At 42.7% G+C, this 25,951-nt stretch overlaps 1 protein-coding gene across 2 annotated transcripts in view; it reads left to right on the forward strand.

Moving 5' to 3' along the window:
- Positions 1 to 25,951, forward strand: part of CFAP74 (cilia and flagella associated protein 74) — a 194,777-nt gene that overhangs the window by 154,598 nt on the left and 14,228 nt on the right. The window contains exon 39 of one of the 2 annotated variants that reach the window (XM_033922644.1): positions 24,105 to 24,123. The exons of the other annotated variant lie outside the window; for it this stretch is intronic. The gene's annotated coding sequence lies outside the window, so the exon portion shown is untranslated. Of the gene's footprint in view, positions 1 to 24,104; positions 24,124 to 25,951 lie in introns of those variants that run through there. 2 annotated transcript variants of the gene reach the window in all.

The following is a 25,951-nucleotide window of genomic DNA, read 5'->3' on the forward strand; positions in this document are numbered from 1 at the left end:
CTACCGTGCGTGTGCGCGCCCCTTCCCATTACCTATTTAGCGTTCGCAGCATGAGCATCATCCCCAGCCTGCTGCTTGCCCCAGTATTGGCTCTTCCTCTGACATCACTTCCTGGACCCGCACATAATCCCAATCCAGCGCAATCTCTATAGAATTGCCCTCACAAAGTATATATGGCATTGCTCCCAACAAATATTTCTATAGGTGAATTTAGATGGTACATTTTGCATAATGCACTTTCTACATGGAAACCTGAATTTTACACTTAATAATAATAAATAATAATAATCAGTTTATATACCGCAAGGCCGTAAAGTTCTATGCAGTTTATAATAGTTTAAAAAAAACAATAAAAGAAGTTGAATAGACCTAAAAAAGTTAAAAGCCAATAATTAGAGACACTAAAATGATCAAAATAGTGCATAATAAAATTTTTACGAATTAGCTGCCTAAATACTTCGAAAACAGATATGTTTTTAGATGTCTCCTAAATTCCCCATAAGTGTCAGTAAGCAAAAGCAATTGTTCTAAATCCTTACCCCATAACGCTGCTTGATATGAAAAAAGATTTTGATGATGTTTTTTAAGTTTACATCCTCTAACAGGTGGAAAAACAAAATTCTGATGCGAGTTTCTCTTATATCTGCTGGTTGCAAAAGAGAAAAGCTCAATTATATATTTGGGAGCTAAACCAAACAAAGCCGTAAACCAGAAGCAACCAAACTTAGAAAGTCTTTTTAAAAGTAGCTTCATGGTTTGAATCAGAGCTGCTTTATGACGATAAATTGAACTAGTTTTGAACAGTGGAAAGTAAGTCATAGGTTCTTGTAAAGAATATCTTGAGACATGTTGTACTGCAGAGAATATCAGGCAACACCTAAATCCAGGGACCTCCTAGATTACAACACAATGGAACTATTCTTTCCAAACACACAATGGGAAGACTGCGAGACATACAATCAATAAATACTCTGCTACGTTGGAGGAATGCAAGCATCTTCTCTTTCAATCATTTTCACATTTTTTTTGCACATATGAGTCAGTTTCTGTGTATCAGATGACATTTATAAAATTACCCCCAGAACATGTATATTTTTATGTGACATAGGCCATTATTGAGATGGCTTGGGGAAATCCACTACTTATTCCTAGGATAAGCAGCATAAAATCTGTTTTACTACTTGGGATCTAGCTGGGTACTTGAGTCCTGGGCTGGCCACTGTTAGAACAGGATACTGAGCTTGATGGACCTTTGGTCTGTCCCATTATGACAATTCTTATGTTCTTATGTGAGCTGAGTATAGGACAATCAAGCCATTGTGACATCACTGGTAAAGGTTGGCTCTTAGGCATTGGTGGAATGAGGCATTATGACATCACAATATCAGCTACTCTTTGGATTTCTGCCTGGTACTTGGGACCTGAGTTGGCCACTGCCACTATTCAAATGCCATTTAAAGAATCTGGGCCAATGGGCCTTTTAGGTTTGGTCTGCTGTCCTGTTCTATGTTTCTAGAGCAAAACAAAAAAAGAGCTGAAGCCAGTGGCGTAGTGAGGGTGAGAAGTGCCCCCCCTTCCCCGCCCTCTTTGCCACTCTACCTCTACACGCTCCTTCCCCCCCCCCTCCTGCTGTGCATGCACCACTTCCCTTTCCCTATACCTATGTAATGTTCCTGGCGCAAGCAGCAACCCCCAAGCAGCTATCATGTCAGCATTGGCTCTTCCTCTGACATCACTTCCTGGGCACAGGTCCAGGAAGTGACGTTAGAGGAAGAGCCAATGCTGGCATGACAGCAGGTTAGCGGTTGTTGCTCACGCCAAGAATGTTACAGACGTACGGAGGAAGGGAAGCAGCGTGCATGCACGGCAGTGGGTGGTGGGGGGGGGCGGGGAAGAAATGTGGATGGAAAGAACAGGTGCCTGTGCCCTCACCAAGATGGCGCCCGGTGCAGATCTCTCCCCCCCCCCCCCCTTACTACACCTCTGAGTGAAGCAAGACTAAACTATGGCTAAAATTGTAGGCTGCTAGTATTCACTGTGGGTTTGTTTGTTTTTTTTTAAATGGCAGTGATCTTGTAGGCTGGATGTCTCTCTACTCAATGCCTGCTTGAATTTTGGACTGTTTTCCATTGCCTGGGGCTTGGAACATTCTTGGCTCTTAAGTTCATCCCTGATGATAGGCTGTTGTTGTTGGGTGCTTCTTATGACTTTGGAATGTGAGTAGTTTACCTTCTCATGTATTTTGACTCCTAGTAGTAATCAGTTCATCTTAACAGAAAAAGAGGGAAGCGAGTGAAATGTGCCCAGCTCTTAGTCAGTTCGAGAGAGAAATGTTGCTTTGTTCTGTGAACAAACAAGAACAAAATACTTGTGGAGAAGGAGATACTCAAGATGCCGGCTTTATTGAAAACACAGTTTAATAATCCACATAAAAATATCTAGGAGCCAAGGCGTTGGGGGATATGGACCCAGCAAGGTCTGTGTTTCGACGATGCTGTCTTCATCAGGGGTCCCTAAGGTCCTGATACAGAAGCTCGTGGATTAAGAACTAAAAACGAACTACGACGTAGCTCTGCGCAAGTGAGAAGTCCTCAAAGATGGGAGCAAAAGTGGATTATTAAACTGTGTTTTTAATAAAGCCGGCATCTTGAACATCTCCTTCTCCACAAGCTTTTTGTTCTTGCTTTGTTCTGTGAATACATAGGCAGATTATTTACATGAAAAATGCATCCATTTTCAATTCTATAAACTAGTCTGAATCAAATGACAGAGGGGCTTTGGACAGTAGAAGTCATTAGCCACTAAAACCGGTCAGTCTTCTTTCGGTTATTTAACTTTTGAACTCAGACTCCTTCTGGCACAGCTTATTGTACACAGGTCAAGAGCTGACGCTCTCTCTAGAGACACTACTGACAGCAGCTTCTAGAGGCTCATTGGGTCTATTATCTTCACTTGACAGTGGAAAAAGGCCTGGAGCAAAATTAGCAATGGAATGGGAGGTCATCCACCAGTGTCAAAATTTTGACAAACATTCACCAGCATTTACACCAGCCTTTGCTCACGCCCAAACTTAGGCATGAACCCCCCCCCCCCCCCCCCCAGTTCTGAATATGGTGCCTTACGTTGTGTATGCAAATGCAACCAATTTGCATGTACAACTTAATTGTCTAATAAGCCTAACTGGCACCGATAATTGGCAACCGGCACTAATTAGAAGTTACATTACATTAGTGATTTTTATTCCGCCATTACCTTGTGGTTCAAAGTTATGTGCACAACTTGGTAGGCGCATTCTTTAAAGTGCTACCCATCAGATATAGTGTGAGAATCTGAAAAGGGGGGGATGGCCAGGGAGATGCATGGGCGGGTTGTGGGCATTCCTTCAATTTATGCGAACTGTTATAGCAGCATCTCTCAAACTTTTTTAGCTCTGGCACACTAAGCGGAGCAAACGTTTTTCATGGACAAACTGGAGCCTTAAACAGGTCTCACTTCAGTCTGGTCACCTGTTCTGCCTCTTTAAGGCTCCAGTTTGTCCGAGGACCATGAGCCAGGCCTCAAAACTCTGAGAGCCGATGTAACAGTCCTAACAGTAAGCTCAGCCGCAATCGTTTGGAGGAAATTGTGTTTAAGGATTGCGGCTAAGCTTACTGTTACATCTGCTCTCAGAGCTATCTTTCTATGCTTTATAATATTGGTCTATATTGCACTTATAACATTGGTCTATATTTGACTTGGAAGAATATTGCACTTATCATCACTCGGACTCCAGACTCCTGAGGCAGGCCCATTTGGGGCCGAAACTCGATCGTTTCGAGTCTTGGTAGATTAATAAAAGGCACTGAGCACCAGAGTCTCCTTCGCTGTTTTGTTCTACACTTTCCAAGTATTGGGAAGTTGGCATCTCCTGTCTTCCTGTGTGCATAAAAAGTGGAACATAACATAAGAGTTGCCATACTGGGACAGACCAAAGGTCCATCAAGCCCATTATCAAGTTTCCAACAGTGGCCAACCCAGGTCACAAGTACCTGGCAAGATCCCAAGGTGAAAAACAGATTTAGTGCTGCTTATCTTAGGAAGAAGCAGTGGTTTTCCCTAAGCCATCTTATGGACTTCTCGTTTAGGAAATTATCTAAACCCTTCTTAAACTCTGCTAAGCTAACCACTTTCACTACATTCGCCTGCAATGAATTCCACAGTTTAATTACCCATTAACCATTTCTCCTTCTATCACCCCTCTCCAGCACAATGCCACATCTCTCCCTCCATCACTATGTGCAACTCCTCCCCCTTGCATCTCTGTTCCCCTTGCATCCCCCCCTCTGTTCCCTATCACCATATTCAACATTTCTCCCTCTCATCCTTCTATTCTTCATGCATCTCTACCTCACTCTTCTCACTTTCTATGTCCAATTTTCCTCTTTCTTCCTTTCCCCATTAGCACCATCTCTTTCACTCTCACTCACACACTCATGCCCAACAATTCTCCATTCTATTCCCTCCCTCATATGTCCCAAGTTAATGCCCCCTTCCTCCCTCCCTTCTGTGTCCCATGTTCATGTGCCTTCCTTCCTACTGTGTCGAGTTTGTGCCCCCTCCTCCTCCCTGCCTTCCAGCCTTTGTCCCAAAATCATGCTCTCTCAATGCGCTCCTTCCCACCCCCCTCCTTTGTCCCAGAAATATCATGTCCCCTTACTTCTTCAACCCGCACTTGTTCCTTCTGCCTTCAGCAGCTATTGTTGCAGGGATGCACGCTGCACATGGTTGACCCACAAGCCTTCCCTGCGACGTCAGCTCTGCCATCAGAGAGGTTTTCGGGAAAGCTATGTGCAGTGTGTGAACACTGCCTGCACATCCCTGCAACGATAGCCGCTGAAGGCAGAAGGAAAGAGTGTGGTTCGAACAAGGAGGTAACTGAGAACACACACACACACACATCTTTCTTATGATGTTAGCTCCAACAGGATCAGCTTCCTGTGGTGGGGGGGGAGGCAGGCAGGGATCCCCGGCAGCAGCTTTAGTAGGAGGGAAGTGGGCAGGAAGGAGGAATCCTCGCCGGCGGCTTTGAAGGATGGGCAGACAGGGATTATCCTCCACTAGCGGCCAGGCCACATACCCCCAACCGCGTGTTGAGAAACAATATGTTAGACAGATTGAGAGTCCACCAGGACAGATAGGGAAAATGCTTGAGTACCTGACTGTAATCGGCTTAGATAACTTGATAGATGGTACATAAATACCTGAAAGAAAGAAATAAAAATTAAAACTAGCCTTAAGAGACATGATATTATAGTTGAATTTCTTAAAGGTTTGTAGAGACTGTTCCCTCATGGTTGTGCATCCCCATGAAAGGCTCTTGATACAGTTTTGTGCCTTTAATTTGAGGGTTCTTCTAGCAACCCTGTCCCAGTCCTGGGACAGAGAGTGTAGATGTCCAAATTGTAGTCCAAGATGAGTAACTGAATGGAGTGAGTGAGTGGCCACTAACTGTTGGGGGAGGGGGGGGATAAAGGATGAAAGGATGAAAATAACAAGCAATAGGATTTGGAAGCATGCATGGCTCAGTTGATGTTTAAATCATTTTTTATTGAAATTTCCACAAAAAAAATCAAAACTTCCAAAAATATCTTCACAACAAGAAACTCTCCCCAAACCTCTCTCTAACCTTCCCTACTTCCCACCCACCCACCCAAAACTGCACCAAGTAAATAAGCTTCAAACCTTACGATAACAGTGAAACCTGTTCAGTATCGACTGTTGAGTGTTAAGCAATCAGCTGCAAGACAATGTCGATCAAAAGGGTTCCCAAGTGTGACAGAATTGTTGACCCAAGGGTGACTCCCAAGTTCTGTAGAGCGTGTCGCTCTAAAGATACCATAAGATTACACCAGTGCACTAGGAGGATCCACAGAAATCCAGCACTGGAGGACACCTTTTCCTGCCCATGAAGACAGCTCGCTCGGTAATATTGGTCCTGTTTATAATTTGTTAATTAAGATCTCGTAAAGTCTGAATCATGCAGATATTCTGAAATTTATGCGCCGTTTGCATTGCAGAGAATGAAGATGCTTTGTCTTTATTCCTTGCGGTAAAAGATTGTACGATTCCTGCTGCAGTACTAAAAATAAAGATTGAAAAATCAATCAATCAATCACAAACTCTCTCCTTTACTAATGCGGAGCGCGGGTTTTAGCGCCGGCAGCGGCAGTCACTGCTCTGACGCTCGTAGAGGGGTCCTTCTACAAAGGCGCACTGATTTAGCACGCACTGCATCAGCGTGCGCTAAATCGGTTAGTGCACCTTAGTAAAAGGTCCTCACGATTCCTACGCTAAAACCCACGCTACGTGTTAGTATAGGAGGGGGTAAGATGTAGCGCTGTACCAGACCGGTTCTTTATTCTGAAAAATATTGAAGTGACATATCTCGTGCAAGGTTGCCTCCAAATGATAAGTCGCGTGAGGGTCAAACTCCATTCTTGCTGCGCAGACTTTTCTTGACATTGGACAGTCTTCGGTGAGTTACCAGATTCTGCCAGTTTCAAATCAATCTTATTGTTGTGACTCGGAAAGCAGGAAGGGGAGTGGTTGCTCTAACTTTCATGTTGCCTTTTGTTAGATAATTTGATGGAAAAAGCCCTGGAGCAGTTTTCTTTTGAAATGCTGTTGTGTCACTGATGGACAACTTTCCGATCATCATTGCCACCCTGCTTTTAGGTGGTTGGTTTTGGGTTTTTTTTTTCCCCCTCACAGAATGCTCCAAAACAAGTTTTGTTGGTTGGGATAGGAAAAAAGTTATTCTAAGAACACAGTGTCATGCTGGATCAAATCAATGGTCCATCTTCTAGCCCAACATCCTGCCTCCGGCAGCGGCCAGTCCAGCTCACCAGAAAGTACAGCATCATCCATATATTACTAGCAGAGAAATGTGTATCATGAAGGCATTTCTAATTATCTGAATAAGAAACTGGTAGCCTAGGCAGCCGTAAGCTCTCTCTCTTACCCCCTTATCACCCAGAACAAGCACACACAGACCTTTCTGGCATACAGGCCCAGATTGTCACCTGAAGTTAGATGTCTAGATCGGCGTACCTAGCTTAATTATTCAATTAGGCTTATTTGGTGCTGTTAATTAAAAAACAATTAAGAGCAATTAACCCCCCCACACACACACACACACACTTTTACTAAGCAGCGGTAGAGGTTTCTACTGCGGCCTGGAGCGCTAAATGCTCCAACGCTCGTAGAAATCCTATGAGCATCGGAGAAGCATCAGAGCATTTAGCGTGCCGGGCCATGGTAGAAACCTCTACTGTGGCTTAGTAAAAGGGGGCCTTAATTTGATGGTAGGCACCTACCACTTCGAGGTAGGCATCTATTCCGAGGTGACAACCAGAAAATATGCATGGTTAGTGGCAGATTCTGCGCAGATTCGGGGTGTGGCCAAGAAAACCCTGGCATAAATGGGAGTGCCCCTAAGGTTTCAACACCTACTGGCGCCTAACAGTGGCATAGCGAGGGAGAGAGGTGCCCAGGGCAGTGGTGCCTCTCCCCGCCCTTTTTTCTGCCCCCCACCTCCACATGCTCCTTTCCCCACTCCCTCCAGACGCACGGATGCCGTTTCCCTTCCTCCATACTTCTGTAACGTTCCTGGTGTGAGCAGCAACCCCCGAGCTGCTGTCGTGCCATCGTCAGCTCTTCCTCTGATATCACTTCCTATGCGTGGGTCCAGGAAGTGACATCAGAGGAAGAGCCGATGCTGGCACAACAGCAAATTGGGGGTTGCTGCTCGCGCCTCAAACATTACAGAGGTAAAGGGGAAGGGAAATGGCACGCATGCATGGCAGGGTGGGGGTCAGGGAAGGAGTGGGGGGTCAGGGAAAATGGATGCCTATGCCTATGCCTGTGCAAGATGGTGCCTGGGGTGGATCACCCTCCTTATTATGCCACTGACACCTAGATGTGATTCTATAAATGGTGCCTGGCAAATGATTGACAAGGGTTCTCCTTGGTACCTAGAACACAGACGCTGTTTATACAATCAGGGTTACAGTGTTGCAGCGTGTTCAGTTCCATGCCCTCACCCTGCCGTCTGGAGCAATCCCAAGCTGAGATTGGCATGGCCATGGAGAACCAGCCTGCACCCTGTTCTTTTCACATCAGCTGGCCCTTTCAGATGGCAATGACCACCCTGAGATGGATGTTACTGGCTCTTGGGCACCTTTTCTAAGCTGCCACAAGCCCAGTCCTTACACACTCCTTCCATAAATCCTTCACCAAAGGGTGGGTGGAACAGGATGGAGCAGAAATGGAAAATAGGCTGAGCACCTTGGCTCACCCCCTTTGATCCACTGCTTAATACTAGGATAAGAAGCAAGAAATCTGTTTTACTGCTTGGGATCTAGGGATCTGGGTTGGACACCGATGAAAATAGGATGCTGGGCTTGATGGGCCTTTGGTCTGTCCCATTATGGCAGCTCTTATTTTCTTATGTGAGCCAAGTATAGGATAATGAAGCCATTGTGACATCACTGATGAGGTTGGCTCTTAGGCACTGGTGGAATGAGGCCTTATGACATCACAAGCTCAGCTCTGGAATGTTGCTACTCTTTGGGTTTCTGCCAAGTACTTGGGAGCTGGGTTGGCCACTGTTGGAAACAGGATGGGCCTTTGGTCTCTCTCAGTATAGCAATTCTTATGTTCTTATCCGTAGTCTAGTCCAATCCCATGGCCTTCCCTTCTGCCAAGACACCCTGGGAAAAATACGAGGGAGAAAATTCATGCCCCATCTGCTGGAGAGGGGGAATGCCTTCTCATTCCTGTTGCCTTCCTGGGCACTCTGGTCCAGGAATTCCTTCTTCCCATTCATGCATTGCATTCGGCAGAATCAAGGTTGTTATCCGTCCTGACTCTGAAGGAGAGAAAATGATGCTTTTCACACAATACAGCATTTTTCTTTGCTGTCCTGGTGATTTGGAACGCATTACCAGAGCCTTTGAGGGTTGAAAAGCATTACCCCAGTTTTCAGAGATACCTGAAGGCATAGGCAGCGGAACATTCTGATCTACTCCCTTGTTATTTCTCACATCGACTACTGCGACGCCCAGAAAGAGATGTGTCATCTTCAACTCCTACAAATGACTGCAGTTAAAAATTAACATACTACATTTCCCCATATAAGGCCTTGGTGGCCGGTATTGCTACTCATGCAGAATGCCCTAAATGCCGTTCTGCCCCTGCGGGTTTGTTTCATATGTTTTGGTCCTGTGACAGAATACAAACCTTCTGGTCTTTTGTTGGGCTTCATCTACAGACGATCTTGAAGACAAGACTTCCCCTTGGAGCGAAGGTTTTTCTTTTTTATCACTTTACTTCTTTGGGACTTTCTAGGGGTAATTCCGTGTTGCTGCAGAAGGCCTTTTTGTTAGCTCGTAAATGTATCCTCTTGTTATGGAGGCAGGCTGAGGTGCCTACCCTCACAATGTGGAAAAATGAACTGTTTACTTTGCTGAAGTATGAATATTTGGATACTAAGAAAAGTGGCCCTGGTCAATGGAGGAAATTCCGAGCGATTTGGGCTCCGGTCTGGGACAATTTGTCTCCGGGTGCCCGAAGTGCTCTTCTGAATTTCTGACACTGGAGTGCTTGGGGGGGTTTGGAGGGTGGGTTGTTCTTGGCTTTTGATGAGTATCTTTTGTCTCCGCGCAGAAACAACACGGTAGACCCTTTTTGTCTTGGGTTTTGCTTTGTTTCTGGTTCTTTGTATTCCGATTGTGGTTTACTTCTTTGTATTCTTCTTTTCTTAATAAAAGAAAAATTAAAAAAAAAAAAAAAAATTAACATACAGAGCAAAGAAATTTGACCATGTCACCTCCCCCCCTTCTTCATAAAGCACATCCATTACTCATTGTCTTTCCTATAAAATACTTCCATTAACAATCAAAACTAAACAGTCCAACTCACCAGCTTTTATTGACAAACTTCTGATTCCATAGGCTCCCCCCAACAATCAAAATCTGCTTACCATCCCTTCTATCCGCGAATAATTTTAGAACACAACCCGTAAAACCATTTTCTCGGTTACTGACCCCTCTCTGTGGAATGCCTTCCCATTGGATCTCTGTTTAGAAAACTCTTATGTTCTTATACCTGCTTTGTGCCCAGTGGCAAAGTAAGAGGGGGGGTGGCCCGCCCTGGGCACCCTCTTGGTAGAGGCACCAGCTCCCGTCCTCCTCTCCTCCCCGTCCCTCCACTACTGCGCAAGCGCGCTGCTTCCCTTCCCCCGTACCTTTAGTTTTTATTTATTTATAGAAGATTAAATAATTAATCAAAAAAATTCTTGTACGGAAAAGCTCAACCATTCAAAATATATTACAATACATTTAATCAAGTCACAGGTAAATGAAACATCACGGGTTTAAGCTAAAGTCCGCTATATATCGGTAGAAGAGGATGGATCACAAAATTACATAAGAAAATTAATTTTAATTCCTACCCCTGTACCTTTTTGACATTCGCAGCGCGAGCAGCAATCCCAACCTGCTGCTCGCACCAGTGTCGGCTCTTCTTCTGATGTCACTTCCTGGACCCACATCAAAGGAAGAGCCGGCGCTGGCATAAGCATCAGGTTGGGGTTGTTGCTTGCGCCATGGGAAGCACGAATTTGGGACACGGAATGGAGGGGGGGGACAACAAGGGGCGCGTTGGAACATGGAAGGGAAGAGGTGGGTCGCATTGGGACAGGAAGGGAGGAAGAAGGGGCGCGTTGGCCCAGGAAGGGAGAGGCAGTACCCGGTTCGTAAGTACAAGTTCGATGTAAGAAGAGCATTCTTAAACATTCAACAGTCCAATCTTCAGCTTCCTTCATCTTGCTAGTAAAATTCAATTTTTCATACATATTAATTCAAATATTTTGTGATATACTGTGTATATAAAGGCTATGCAAGTCGTAGTGATTTATTCTTATGGCATACCAAACGAGCAATCTCATGCTTCAAGCAAATCACCTTGATCTCATGCAATAATGTGAAAGTGAACCTCAAACACCCAGGCACTGTGATAAGTATCTTGTGCCTTTACTTGGGGTAATGTTTCTTCTCGTCGGTTCACTATAATATCACATTGCGAAGCTGCTGTTATGGAAACTTGTGAAATATAATTAAATCACAAACCCCCACCTAGTTTTGTACCTATTGTGGGCCTTGTGTCCTTGTACTGTTGGATTTCTGTACACTCTGTGTTGCAATCGCTAATAAAAATATTATACAAAAAAAAAATTTAATTAAATCACAATATACTTATTTTTGTCCTGACGGAGGCTCTGTCGTTTTGCTAATCAAGCTTCATCAGGGGTTAGTGTTGATCCAAACCTAAATCACAAACCCCCACCTAGTTTTGTACCTATTGTGGGCCTGTGTTGCAATCGCTAATAAAAATATTATACAAAAAAAAAAAATTAATTAAATCACAAAATACTTATTTTTGTCCTGATGGAGGCTCTGTCGTTTTACTAATCAAGCTTCATCAGGGGTTAGTGTTGATCCATTTCTTTGCTCTTCAAAATTTCATATTGCAGCTTCGTTGCATGGTTCATTTAGCCTTAAATGGAATAAAAAAAAAGTATGCTTCAACAACATTGTTGGCAACACTTAAGATAGTTTAAATTTATAAAACTTTAAGTTTGTATGAATGTTTTAGATATTTGTAGCCCTTTGAGGGATGGGATGTGAGGAGGCAGTTGATTCCAATAGCTTGGTAGGAAGTGGGAGTAGGAATGGCATTTGGCGTTCTGGAGTTGGAGGGCGCAACCAGGAGGTACCGGTGTTTGATTGCACAGCGTGGTGGATACAGCTATAGGTGCCCTGTTGGGCAAACTGGATGGACCATGCAGATGCCTGCTTTCCTTTATAGAATGTATTAGAAAAGCGAGTCCCTCTGTATCAGTGGTTCTCAACCCAATCCTCGGGGCACACCTATCCAGTCGGGTTTTCAGGATATCCAGAATGAATATGCATGAGAGATTTTCATGCACTGTTTCCTTGGTGGTATGCAATGGCTGGTTGTGTCCCGAGGACTAGGTTCAGAAGCACTGCTCTAATACTCCCCAAGGATACCTGCAAGTTCGCCTGCCCAGTCAGCCAGTGTTAATGATCGAAGTACACCTGGCTAGCTGGACTGTTCCATCCAGAGGTTCCAGGGGGTCGGGGGTGCAAACCATCAAGCGCATGAGAATTCCTCCTTAGAACTAAACTAAAGGATCAATGCCCAGAGCCAGTGGAGGTTGGATAATTATCAGACACCAGGATGACGTTAAGGACTGAGGTGCTTTATTTTGTAGATTTATAAACTTGTCTCTCTAGAAAGGTACCATCCAAAAGTCAGGTAAGGACAGGAGCACAGAGAGGCACAGTGAGCCTGCAGGCCTGTCTGCTTTACTCAGGTTTGAAACAGTATATTTCACCAAGGATTTAATTCCTTGCTCCCCTCAAAAAAGAATAGTCTGCATTCACAGTGGCATTGTCTCTTGTACAATACTTTGCGTGCATGTTTCTCTCTTGTGACTTTCCATTCTCCTCCCCTACCCCATAAGAGCAGCATTTTAAGCCCCAAGGAAACAGAAACTGGAGGAATTATAATATTTTTGGTCTGATAACATGTTTTTTAATCACAGCCAGCTCCTGGCAATTTTTTTTTTTTTTTGCTGTTATTGTTTTTGCTTTTTTTCAATTACATCAGCACGTGCGGCCAACAGCATAAAAAAAAAAAAAAAAGGATTCCTTTGTAATAAACTTAAATTTCTTTCATTCAACGTGACCAGGTTTAAAGATCATGTTAACAATTAAGCTAGTATCCAGTAGGCAGTGCGGGAAGACTGACCAGCTTTTTACAGTATAGTGGTACTTTTCCACTTGAAATGCACCTGGCTTCTAAATGCTTTCACTGACCATGCTTGTGCAGCACTAAATCTGAACCTGGAGGTATTATGCTTAATAAATACCAAAAAAAAAAACCCTTCCCTTAATTGCAATAGCCATTAAGAGAAAATAATTGTATACAGTAAAACTTTAGGAAAAGTACTAAGGAGTTTCTAAGGGGAATTCTTGCCCACAGATAAGTTGATGCAAGGTGACTCGAATTTCATCTTGAACCACTCTTCACGTGCATGCTTTGTATAAATAATGTTGCTTTTATTGCTCTTTCCTATGCGTGAACACCTTCCTCAAAGCTGCTCAGAGCTTCATAGACCTTCCATGATTTTTACAAATACACTTCTCCCTCCATAGTCGTGGTTTCAGCATTCGCGGTGTTTAGTTTGCTGGCTCCTCCCCCCCCCCCAAATTACATCAGCTTGCATGGAGAAATCGTTGATTCCAAGCGTTTGCAGAGAAAATCGCCGATTCCCAGCACTTTGTTCACCATGTTTTGCCACTCCTTCAGAAACATGCCAGGTCTCCCGCCATGTTATTTGTGGTTTTCGCCATATTCACGATGGTTTTTAATAGAAAATAACATATAAAAAAGGTATTTGCGGTTCTGTTTATCCCCTATCACAGCGAATACGGAGGAAGAAGTGTAAGTAAAAATGTAACTAAATATAATGAAAACAAACTGCTAGAGTGGTGGTTCTGAAAATATTCATGAAATACGGTATTTAAAATCCCCAAACTCTGGTTAATGGTGATTTTTGTATATACCTTTCCATAGTCTTGGGGGCCACATATAATCTAGTGGGCCACTTTTGGCCCTCCCTGTGCTAATCAGTGTCTCAGAGCTGAAGGTGCAAAAGTGCAGTACCCAATCTCTGCTGTCCCCAGGCCATGAGTGACACCCAGCAGCACCTAGTGGGCCCCCTATAAGAGCATTGCAATGTGCACAGACTGAGGTACCAGCTCAAGAGAGTAGGGATAAGTCTCTAAGCACCCAACCTAGGGTATGCTGGAATCAATACTCTGGACAGTTCTTATAGATATGTCAGATAAGTCTTTATTGTCACATGTCAATTAGACCTGACATGGTCTGTGTTACGGTTCATATGAACCTGCCTCAGGGGTCATAAAAATTTACAAAAGACATATATGGGAGTAATAAGTAAACATAAACTTATGTGGAAAAAAAAAAAATCGATGACCATAAAAAAAATGACATAAATGATTTGAGATTAAATCAAATGTATAAATTATCATGAATAAATAAGATGTTAATAACTCAGCATAGATAAAATTAAACTGAACAACATACAATTTACTCCTGTATAATCTTGTATGTCCAATTCACTCCATTGTGAATGTTTACTTGTAAACCGTTCTGAGCTACTGGGAGGACGGGATAAAAATCTAAATAAATAAATATATAAATAAAATAAAATAAATAATAATAAAATTACTAAAACATATTTAAATATATATAATGTATTTAACGCATGCACCAGATTAGCGCACGCTAGCCGGAAATCTACCGCCTGTTCATAAGGAGGCGGTACTGGCTAGCACTTGCGGCAATTTAGCGCACGCTATTCCGCGCGTTAAGGCCCTAGCGCGGCTTTGTAAAAGGAGCCCAGCATTATTTTATTTTTAATTTATCCTCCTTTTACCAAGCTGCACTAGAGGTTTTTAGCATGGGCCAGCGCGATAAATGCTCTGACACTCATAGAATTCCTATGAGCATCGGAGGCGCACTTACCTCGCCGGCTCATGCTAAAATCCTCTAGCGCAGCTTGATAAAAGGAGGATAAATTAAAAATAAAATAATGCTGGGCTCCTTTTACAAAGCCGCGCTAGGGCCTTAACGCGCGGAATAGCGTGCGCTAAACTGTCTCAAGTGCTAGCCAGTACCGCCTCCTTATGAACAGGTGGTAGATTTCCGGCTAGCGTGCGCTAATCTGGTGCGTGCGTTAAAACCGCTGGCGCGGCTTCGGAAAAGGAGCCCTAAGGCGCGCTAGCCATTTTGGCATGCGCTAAATGCTAACGCGTCCATTATATCCTATGGACGCGTTCGCCTTTAGCGAGCGCTATAATGGCTAACGCGCCTTAGTAAAAAGGCCCCAATGTAAACATAAATGAAAGCTTTTTTAAAAAAATACCTCCATGTAAAGAGCTTCCAATCAATAAGGAAGGACTATAATGCCCTTCTCTCTTGTCCGTATTTCTAGAACACTACAGCAAGTCGGTAATTGAGCATTTACACCATGTCAAAAGCTGGTGTAGATACTCACGCCTAAATACTGTCAGTTGCACATGGAACCCACAGTATTCAAACCATACTCTTCAAAAAACACATAAAACCTATCCAGCACGAGCAATCCCAACCCAACATCCAACACTCTCTATACCCTTAGTACTCTCTAATATTCTTCTATTTACCAAACGTTATCTAAAACCCCATAATTCACTCTATTCTTATCTCCTAAAGACTTCTATTCCCCGTTGGTAACGCTCTACCCAATCGTTTTTTATTACCTTAAAAATTTTATCTCATCGCTTATTCTATTACTTCAAATTTTGAATGTAATTCTTGTTTTAGTTTGGATGTAATCCGCCTTGAACCGCAAGGTAATGGCGGAATAGAAATCACTAATGTAATGTAATGTAATGTATTCAATATGCATACTCCTGCTCAAATCTGGGCACTGCTCCAAGATGCATGCACAACTCAATTGGATAATGAACAATAATTGGATGCTTACCAGTCATTGACACCAGTTAGAATTTGTGATGCATCTGGCTGTATACTGTTCTATAACACTGGACACCCATTTTCCATTACACGTAACAAAAATGTGGGCATGGCTATAAGAAGGGCACGGGAGGGTCAGGGGAATTCCAAAATCTTGGGTGTCATGTTATAGAACATGGGGGATCTGCATCCAATTTGCATGCCAAGAATTACACCAAATCTCATCTTCCACTCCCCCTCCCCCCCCAAAAAAAAGGAACATAATATAAGAACATAAGAATAGCCTTACTGAGTCAGACCAAAGGTCCATCAAGTCCAGTAGCCTATTCTCACAGTGGCCAATCCAGGTCCCTAGTACCTGGCCAAAATCCAAGGAGTAGCAACATTCCATTCAGAATCCTAAAGAATAGCAAGATTCCGGAACCCCAAAGAGTAGCAACATTCCATGCTACCGATCCAGGGCAAGCAGTGGCTTTCTCAATAACAGACTATGGACTTTTCCTCCAGTAAATTGTCCAAATCTTTCTTAAAACCAGCAATGGTATCTGCTCTTACCACAACCTCTGGCAAAGCGTTCCAGAGCTTAACTGTTGTCTGAGTGGTAACATATTTCCTCCAATTGGTTTTAAAAGTATTCCCCTGCAACTTCATTGAGTGTCCCCTAGTCTTTGTAATTTTTGACGGAGTGAAAAATCGACCCACTTGTATCCGTTCTACTCCACTCAGGATTTTGTAGACTTCAATCATTTCTCCCCTCAGCCGTCTCTTTTCCAAGCTGAAGAGCCCTAACCTTTTTCGTTTTTCCTCATATGAGAGGAGTTCCATCCCCTTTATCATCTTGGTCTCTCTTCTTTGAGCCTTTTCTAGTGCCGCTATGTCTTTCTTGAGATAAGGAGACCAGAACTGAACGCCATACTCAAGGTGAGGCTGCACCATTGAGCGATACAGAGGCATTATAACATTCTTAGTCTTGTTAGCCATCCCTTTTCTAATAATTCCTAGGGCAGGAGATCTGTTCTCTCTCAGTTGGGGGCTATGAGCATGGGCAGATAGAGAATCCTGATGTGGTTCAACTATTCGTGGATAGTTTAGATGTGTCCTCTTTCCTGTAGAGAATTTTGCAGGAAGAGCAAAGCCGGGCGACATTGTCGACAACCTTTGTCTTTCAGCAAGATAAGAACACGATGTTGCACCTGTTCTTTCTCTTGAGGAAGAAACAAACACGATGGGACAAAGATTCTGGATATATCCAGACCTTGTTGGATCCTTTCAAATGAGACTGAAGAGGTTTCTTTCTGTGTATAGGGAGACTTGTGCTGTAGGCACTGTTTTTCTCCATAGATATCTGTCCAAGTTTGTGGTTAAACATAGTAATGTGAGCCATGTTTGCTGTGTCCCAGAAGGGCCAAGATTTCTGTGATGGGCAGGGTGACAAGAGCTGAGTGGTTCTTTTCCTTTTTTTTCTTTTTTCCCCTTCCCCTAATTTTAATAGTGGTCTAATGAAGATAGGATTCTACCAAAAATTTCTTGCATTACATTTTGGATAGCTCATTTGCATTTCTGTTATTCATATTTGCTCAACAAGCACAAAGTAAACAAACTGAAACGTGGACACTTATATCCCCAATTCTATAAAGTCGTGGGCCCAGAATTTACACATAGGGGCAAATTCTATAAAGGATGCCTAAAAGTTAGGTGTCGTTTAGATGTCCGGGAGCACAACGCTGAACATGATTCTCCTCTGCATTAATGCACAATAGAGAATTGTGCTTAGCTGTGTCCAGAAAATTTCAGCGGATCTATATAGTTAGGCGTGCTTTATAGAATCGTCTTTTAGGTGTTGCTTAGACATCCTGACATCTATAATGTTATCGCATTTTAGCATTATGACATCATTAGAACAGTTATTTTATGCTGTTTGTTTTTTTACATTAAAATTGTATGCAGTAAAATGGCAGGCTCTTCCTCCCCAAGAGTATCACTATTATATTTTATTTATTTATCTTTTAATTATTTATATACCACTTATATCCTAAGTGGTATTTACATTCAGCTACTTTATCATATTCTCTTCTCCCCAGTGGGCTCAAACTCTTATCTAGTGTACCTGGGGCAATGAGGGGATTAAGACTTGCCAAGGTCACAAGGAGCAGTGAGGGATTTGAACCCACAATCTCAGGGTGCTAAGGCTGTAGCTTAACCACTGTGCCACACACACAGCCATTAAACCACATGTCAATTTAAAAGCCAAGCTTATATCACAAGGAGTCATTCCTCTAGGATAAATATCAAACATGTACCTTCAACACTTGTCCAGTTCCTCTACTGTTTTTCCAAAAAAACTCATTTAACCTCTGTCTTCCTCAATCAAAGCACATGAAAAAATAAATTTATATTGCATACTAAACCTTCTGTTTTTTTGGTATAAAGAGGACTCCAGTTTGATATTAAGGTTAAAAGATATTTAATAATGCATTACTCAAGCAAAGCACATGAACAAATGTATTCCATACTAAACCTCATTCCCAAAGTTTAAGAAAATAAGAAGAGAAACCCTACTCACAATAGCTGTCTAGAAGAGGCTTATGGTGCAAAAGGTGAGTAATTCCATAGTGAGATCATGGTACAGCCATAATAAGATGCATGGTGTAAGAGAGTGATACATCGTGCAAGAGAGAGATGCATCGTGGAAATCTCTAATAAACTGTGGAATCACTCACTTTTTGCACCATAAGCCTCTTCTAGACTTACATACATTCATCATTTTTTATACCCCCTGGACCTCTGAAGAAGGCTAGTGTGAGCCGAAGCACGGACAGTGTTGGGTCCACTTCTATTCATTGGATCAGCTGCTTCTTACAGTGGATAAGTAGATGTACTTGTTTTGATTTTGTTTTAATAAAAATCACTTGCCTTTAACAAAGATTATTTTGAGAGCATCGTATTCCACAGTCATTGCCTTTTCTTGGACCGTCCTCTACTCCTGTGGAAACCCTGGGCGTTTTGTTGTTTGTCGGTACTGTGATACTGCTGGAAGAGGTTATGGCAGCCATTTTAGAGAAATGGCTGCCATGGGTAGAAGTGTGTTGGCTCTGCTCCTACCTTAGGACCCCACTGGACTACCAGGACTCTTCATGGTAGGCCCAGGGGGACCTACAGGAGTTGGAGAAGTGGAGGTGGGCTTGGTTGGCCACACTTGCTCTCAGGGGGGATTGGCACTGGGGGGGAGGGAGGGAATACCAGGAAAGTTGCTGTAGCAATCTGGATGCCCATTACCTAACTGGCTAGTGGTCTGAACACAGCTACTAACCAGTTAGGTCCCAGCTCCTCCCACACTCTGCCCAAGCTCCACTCATGGACTCCCCCAGCACTAACCAGAGAGCACAGGGGCAGTCTGTAGTGATATTCAGTGGCACTGTCCGGGAGGAGGGGGGAAGGGAAAAGTGATTGGGACTTGTATACCACATTTTTGTAGTTATACAACCACACTCAAAGCAGTTTACATACAGGTACTTCAAGCATTTTCCCTATCTGTCCTGGTGGGCTCACATCTGTCTAATGTGAAGGATTAAGTGACTTGCCCAGGGTCACAGGGTGCAGTACAGGATTTAAACCCACAACTTCAGGGTGCTGAGACTGTAGCTCTTACCACTACGCCACACTCTAAGTGAAACATATTGACACATAGGCAGTCAGAAGTTTCTCCTGCCCGGTTAAATCACTTTCTCAATATTGAATGGGTAAATAATACAAATGTTATCTACTCTGTTCAAATTTATTTTTGAATAAGTGGGATATAAATGTGATATGAAATTAAATAGCTTCCTCCTTCTCCTTCACCTTGCTTTCAAAGTTGGCATAATGGGAACCACTCATAAATTTTAAGCATAAATCCATTCACTTTTACGTGAATTGTAAGATTTATTAACAATCTGTTTAGAGAGACTCACTCACACAAGATATGAACGTCAGGGTTATACTGGAAGTCAGTAAGTTAACTTAAAACATGAATATACTATACAATACAATACCGTCTCTTATATACCACAATATTCTGCAAGGAATCAATGCAGTTTACATAAAATTTGGATCAATTTCTTAAGTTATATTGTTAGCATGGTCATTAGTTTAGGAGGAGAGTGGAGGATTCAAAGAGAAGCTAGGGCTCTTCGGTCTGGAGAAGAGATGGCTCTGGGGTGATATGATAGAAGTCTATAAAATAATGAGTGGAAAGGGTGGATGTGTATCGCTTATTCACTCTTTCCAAAAATACTAGGACTAGGGGGACATACGATGAAGCTACTAAGTACTAGATTTAAAACAAACAAGAGAAAATATTTCTTCACACAACGTGTAAACTCTAGAATTTGTTGCCGAAGAATGTGGTAAAATCAGTTAGCTCAGCAGGGTTTTTAAAAAAGATTTGGACAATTTCCTAAAAGAGAAGTCCTATCCATTGTTTATTCCTAGGATAAGCAGCATAAAATCTGTTTTACTACTTGGGATCTATCTAGGTTCTTGGAACCTGGGTTGGCCACTGTTGGAAACAGGATACTGGGCTTGATGGACCTTCGGTCTGTCCCAGTATGACATGTGCATATGTCTTTAGTTTCTTTCGGAATTCAAGGTAGTTGATAGGTTTTCTTAGGTGGATTGGCAGCTTGTTCCAAATTAGAGGGCCTTGGTATTCAAAGGTAGATTCAAATATCTTCTATCTTTATATTTCTTGAGAAAAAGAGAATGACAGTCTTTAGCTTTGTGTGGTGTGTGAACTGAATGTATCAGTGTCTCTCAAACCTTTTTTTTTTAGCTCTGGCACTCTAAATGGAGCAAATGTTTTTCACAGCACATTATAATTGATAAAACTGCAAATCCAGCAAAAAATTAAATCTGAGAGTTATTTATTTCAAGTTCTTTAAGCTATGTAAGGGTGATTGTAACAACAGTGAAACTAAAGTAGATAGAATAGAATTGTTAATCAATGCGATGGATGTGCTTGTTTTTGAGTGCAAATTAACTCAAAATGTGGCTCAATAGTCAACAAGCAACCATTTCATCATCCACCATCTGCAGTTGCTCTCTTTTTTTCGATTTAATTTCTGTCAGAGTTAAAAATCCAAGTTCGCAAAGATAATAAGATCCAAATGGTAACAAAGCCTTGATGACTTTGTTATTCAAGTTAGGGTAACTACTGCATAAAAAAAACAAAATTATTTATTTATTTAAAAGATTTCTTAACTGCCTATAGCTAGGCGGTTTTACAATAAAAAAACAATCATATAAAAATAAAAATAGGAATATTGAGTTACATTATATACGTCTGAGCAGTTCTATTTTTCTTTTTTCTCTGGTTCTTGTTTTGGTAGGGCGTTTCCTACCGTACTTTCTTGTGTGGTAATGATTGACAACATGTACCCTTGCTGATACTGATGATTTTGGTTATCGGTCATTGTTACCTGATTGTTGTATATCTTAAAATGTTAATAAAGATGATTGAACTAAAAAAATAAATAAATAAATAAAAATAGCATACAACACATGTTATATAAACAATAAATGCAGCAGTTCCTTCATATCAACCATGATTCACAACACTCAACAACGTATCAATACAAGAACATTCATAACCCAGGAAAGACATTTCTTGAAATGCTTTTACAAATAATGTAGTTTTCAGGAGTTTCTTAGCGGTCCAGTCAACATATTCCACAGCGTTACTCCCATGAAAGAGATAGAGGAAGACCTAGTACTCTCGTAGTGCACAGCTGAGAAGCCTGTTAACGACAATCGCATTGCCCCCTCAGATGGCCTATAAAGTAAATGACCTTGAACCCCAACACTATTGTCTTAAAAATAATATATGATCATTCAGGCAGCCAATGAAGTTTTTTCAACCACGCTGTTATGTGGTCAAATTTTCTCAGACCACAAACCAACCATGTAGCAGAATTTTGAATCATCTGCAGGGCTTTACATTGTATGGTTGTAATCCCAAGATAAAGGGCATTGCGATAGTCTAGTTTAGAAATGACTGCTGCCAGTAGAAATGACTACTTGCCAGAATTTCTCAAGGACCAGTCACGTCAAAGAATGATGCTTGTTTGGGTAGTTGTATCCATACGCATACATTGTCATAACATTGACTATCTCTTGCGTATGTGACGTACATGTCATCTATTCTAGTGTATGCTTATGAAGGGAATTTTTAAAAATAAAATTCTGGAATCTCTCGTGGCACATCTGGAATCTGTTCGGGGCACACCACTCTGCCGTGGCACACAGTTTGAAAGACACTGGAATATACTGTGTCAGCTGGTGTGTTTTCTACCCCTCTCTCTCTTTCTCTCAGTCTCACACCCTGTGCCCTTGTTACCATCACCCGTCTTTGAAGTGTGTATATTGTGGAAACTTTGCCGCTTGTTACAAATGATGTTTACCAATTATACTGTACTCTGGGAACCAGCTTCAGCTTGGAAAGAGAAGAAACAGCACACTTCTTGCAATCTGCATGGCTGCCCGATCACGCACATCTCCAACCAATCATGACAAGAGAAAATAGAAAGATGATCTCATTGAAGGGGATATAGATGGAAATGTGGGATGTTTTGAGAAAGGCAATGGAACACGGCTGTTGACTGCTTTAGGCTTGACTTACAGCAACCAAACTGATCATCAAAACCTCATATATCTATCAATATGCAATGGATTAGTTGAGCCTTTTGGAGAGAGGAAAAGAATAAGAACATAACATAACATAATAGCCATACTGGATCAGGCCGATGGTCACTCTAGCCCAGTATCCTGTTTCCAATAGTGGCCAATCCAGATCCCAAATGTTTCATATTGTTGTCTAAAATTAACATAATTAGATGACAGCAGATAAAAACATGTACGGTCCACCCAGTCTGCCCAACAAGATAAACTCATAAGGCCGGATTCTGTACAGGACGCCCGGTCTCAGAAACCGCCTAAGTTTCTTTTGAGAATCGCACATGGGTGTCCTTTATAGAAACGCATCTGTCCTCATGGACAGATGCCTATGCCCGCCTAACACCACGATTCATACTATGGGGCAAATTCTATAAATGGTGTCCCAATTGTAGGTGGCCTACTGCTGCCTGACCAGACATCCCGAGGCAGGTGGCCTACATTGTAGGCACCTCCGGGAGCCTAGGGAGGCATGTAGACCCGCCTAAGCTCACCTAAGGCTAGGTGTTGGCATGGCATGGCTACCTGGAAGTGGTCTTAGGCAACCTTAGGCTGGCCTAGGTGGCCCTAAGTGCCTCCCTAGGACCGCGGTAGGTGCCTGAAATGAAGGCTGGAGGGTTGGGAAGGCAAGGAAGGATAGATGCTGCACAAAGTATGGGGTGGGAAGAGAGGGAAAGAGATGCTGCCCAGGGGAGGGAAAAGAAAGGGAGAATGGTTGGACACAGTGCAAGGAGTGGGAGGGAAAATGATGGGGCACATGGGGAAAGGAAGAAAGAGGGAGAATTGTTGAAAATGATGGTGGTGGAGAGGAGGGAGGAAGAAATATTGGACGTGGTGGAGAGGGAAGGTGGGACAGATGGAAAGAGGTGCAAGAGGGAGGAATGTTGGACCTAGTGGTGGAAAGAAGGGAGTGAGAGAGATGCAGCATGGTGTTGGAGAGGATTGATAGAAGGAGAAATGTTGGTCATGGGGCTGGAGGGGAGGGACAAAAGATGCTGTGCAGGGACCAGTGAGTGAGACATGTTGGACTTGGCAACAGAGGGGGTGGAAGAGAGAAATCCTGGATCCCCCCCCCTCTCTTTTCCCACTTCCTTTGCAGTACGGAAGGGAAATGGTGAACAGTGAGAGAAAGAGGGAGAAATACAGAAGACAGGAAAGCAGAAAAAAAAAGAAACTGGAACTGACTTAATGGAAAAATATATTTCCACATAACAAAGGTCTTTTTAAAAAAAGCATTTTAGTTTGAATTTATTGACTGAAATACAGTATGTTAGTTTTGGGAAATGTGTACAGCAGATGTCTTTGTATTGTGTTCAACAGACAAGGAAATGCATTTCTGGTTTTCTCCAGTGTTACTTGCTGAGTATAACTTTATGGGACTCCCAGTTCAATTTTTGTCTACTTATTTTTGTTTCTAATTTGTGATCCCTTGTTCTATATTTGGTGAGGGTCTGGCTTAAAATGTTTATTTGCAATGCGTTATGCCATAAAATAATCTTTCTGGTTTGAGTGGGGAGATGCAGGGAAGAAAATTAAGACTGGGGAGGGGGATGGTGGGGGTACAAGGATGAAAAATGTGCTTCACTGTGGGGACGGTGAGAGGATGGGGATGAAAATGAGGGGAGATGAATCTTTGTCACCGCATTACTCTCCAGTTTACATCAGTCATTTTTGAAGTAGGTGTGCTTATTTTTGCTAAAACTGAAAATACATGTTTATTTTTTCAGGCCTGCCCAAAACACACCTATCTGAAAATTGAGCAAGTCGCACGTACATGACACAGCGGCTTTTTGAAAAGCACATAAATTCAGTATTTTCATATGCAAATGCTGTGCAAGCTTTCTAAGATGACCCTCTCAGGATGCCCATTGCTGAAAATTAATGGTAAACACCTGACTTTTTTCTCGCCCATCTCCACGCTTTACCACCCCCTCACCCCCACCACCCACTTTTTCGTATCCTTAATTTACTGGAAGCCCTGAATAAGTATACCCTAGAGGAAAGGAGAGACAGGGGAGATATGATTCAGACGTTCAAATACTTAAAGGGTATTAATGTAGAACAAAATCTTTTCCTGAGAAAGGAAAATGGTAAAACCAGAGGACATAATTTGAGGTTGAGGGGTGGTAGATTCAGGGGCAATGTTAGGAAATTCTACTTTACGGAGAGGGTGGTGGATGCCTGGAATGCGCTCCCGAGAGAGGTGGTGGAGAGTAAAACTGTGACTGAGTTCAAAGAAGCGTGGGATGAACACAGAAGATTTAGAATCAGAAAATAATATTAAAGATTGAACTAGGCCAATTACTGGGCAGACTTGCACGGTCTGTGTCTGTGTATGGCCGTTTGGTGGAGGATGGGCAGGGGAGGGCTTCAATGGCTGGGAGGGTGTAGATGGGCTGGAGTAAGTCTTAACAGAGATTTTGGCAGTTGGAACCCAAGCACAGTACCGGGTAAAGCTTTGGATTCTTGCCCAGAAATAGCTAAGAAGAAAAAATTTAAAAAAAAAAAAATTTAAATTGAATCAGGTTGGGCAGACTGGATGGACCATTCGGGTCTTTATCTGCCGTCATCTACTATGTTACTATGTTACATAGAAATTGACGGCAGAAAAGGGCCACAGCCCATCGAGTCTGCCCTTACCAATGACCCACTCCTCGACTTTTACTCCCTTATAGATCCCACGTGAATATCCCATTTTCTCTTAAAATCTGACATGTTGTTGGCCTCAATCACCTGCTGAGGTAGCTCGTTCCAATGATCAACTATCCTTTCGGTGAAGAAGTACTTCCTGGCATCACCTTGAAATTTCCCTCCCCTGACTTTCAGCGAGTGCCCTCTGGTCACCGAGGGCCCTATAAGACAGAAGATATCATCTTTCACCTCTATACGTCCCGTGATATACTTAAAGGTGTCAATCAAGTCGCGCTAGCGGTTTAACGCATATACCGCACACTAAACCGCCGGCCGCGCTAGCCGCTAACACCTCCCTTGAGCGGGCGGTAGTTTTTAGGCCAGCGCGGGGGGTTAACGCGTGATAAAACGTCGCACACGTTAACCCCACGAGCGCGGCTTGATAAAAGGAGACTCTCAGCCTCTGTAAATTTTCAAAGATGTCCATGCAGGAACTTAAATTCTAAAGATAGGAGTTAGAACCATTTGAAAACTACCTATGCAGTTCTCCAGTGCAGCTGGAAAATGAATTTTTCCATCCAGGGCATGCCCTATCTTGCCTGGCAACCACTAAAAAAAAACAACAACAAAAAAAAACAAAAGAGTTTTCTAGGGACAGCTCTTTCCTCTTCATATGAAGTCATAGAAACATAGAAACATAGAAATAGACGGCAGATAAGGGCCCACGGCCCATCTAGTCTGCCCACCCTAATGTTCCTCCCCTACCTTTGCCCTGTGAATAGATCCCATGTGCCGATCCCATTTGGCCTTAAAATCAGGCACGCTGCTGGCCTCAATCACCTGTAGTGGAAGACTATTCCAGCGATCAACCACTCTTTCAGTGAAAAAGAATTTCCTGGTGTCACCTCGTAGTTTCCCGCCCCTGATTTTCAACGGATGCCCT

This window comes from Geotrypetes seraphini, chromosome 15 (assembly GCF_902459505.1).
Source record: "Geotrypetes seraphini chromosome 15, aGeoSer1.1, whole genome shotgun sequence".
Classification (NCBI taxonomy): Eukaryota; Metazoa; Chordata; class Amphibia; order Gymnophiona; family Dermophiidae; genus Geotrypetes; species Geotrypetes seraphini.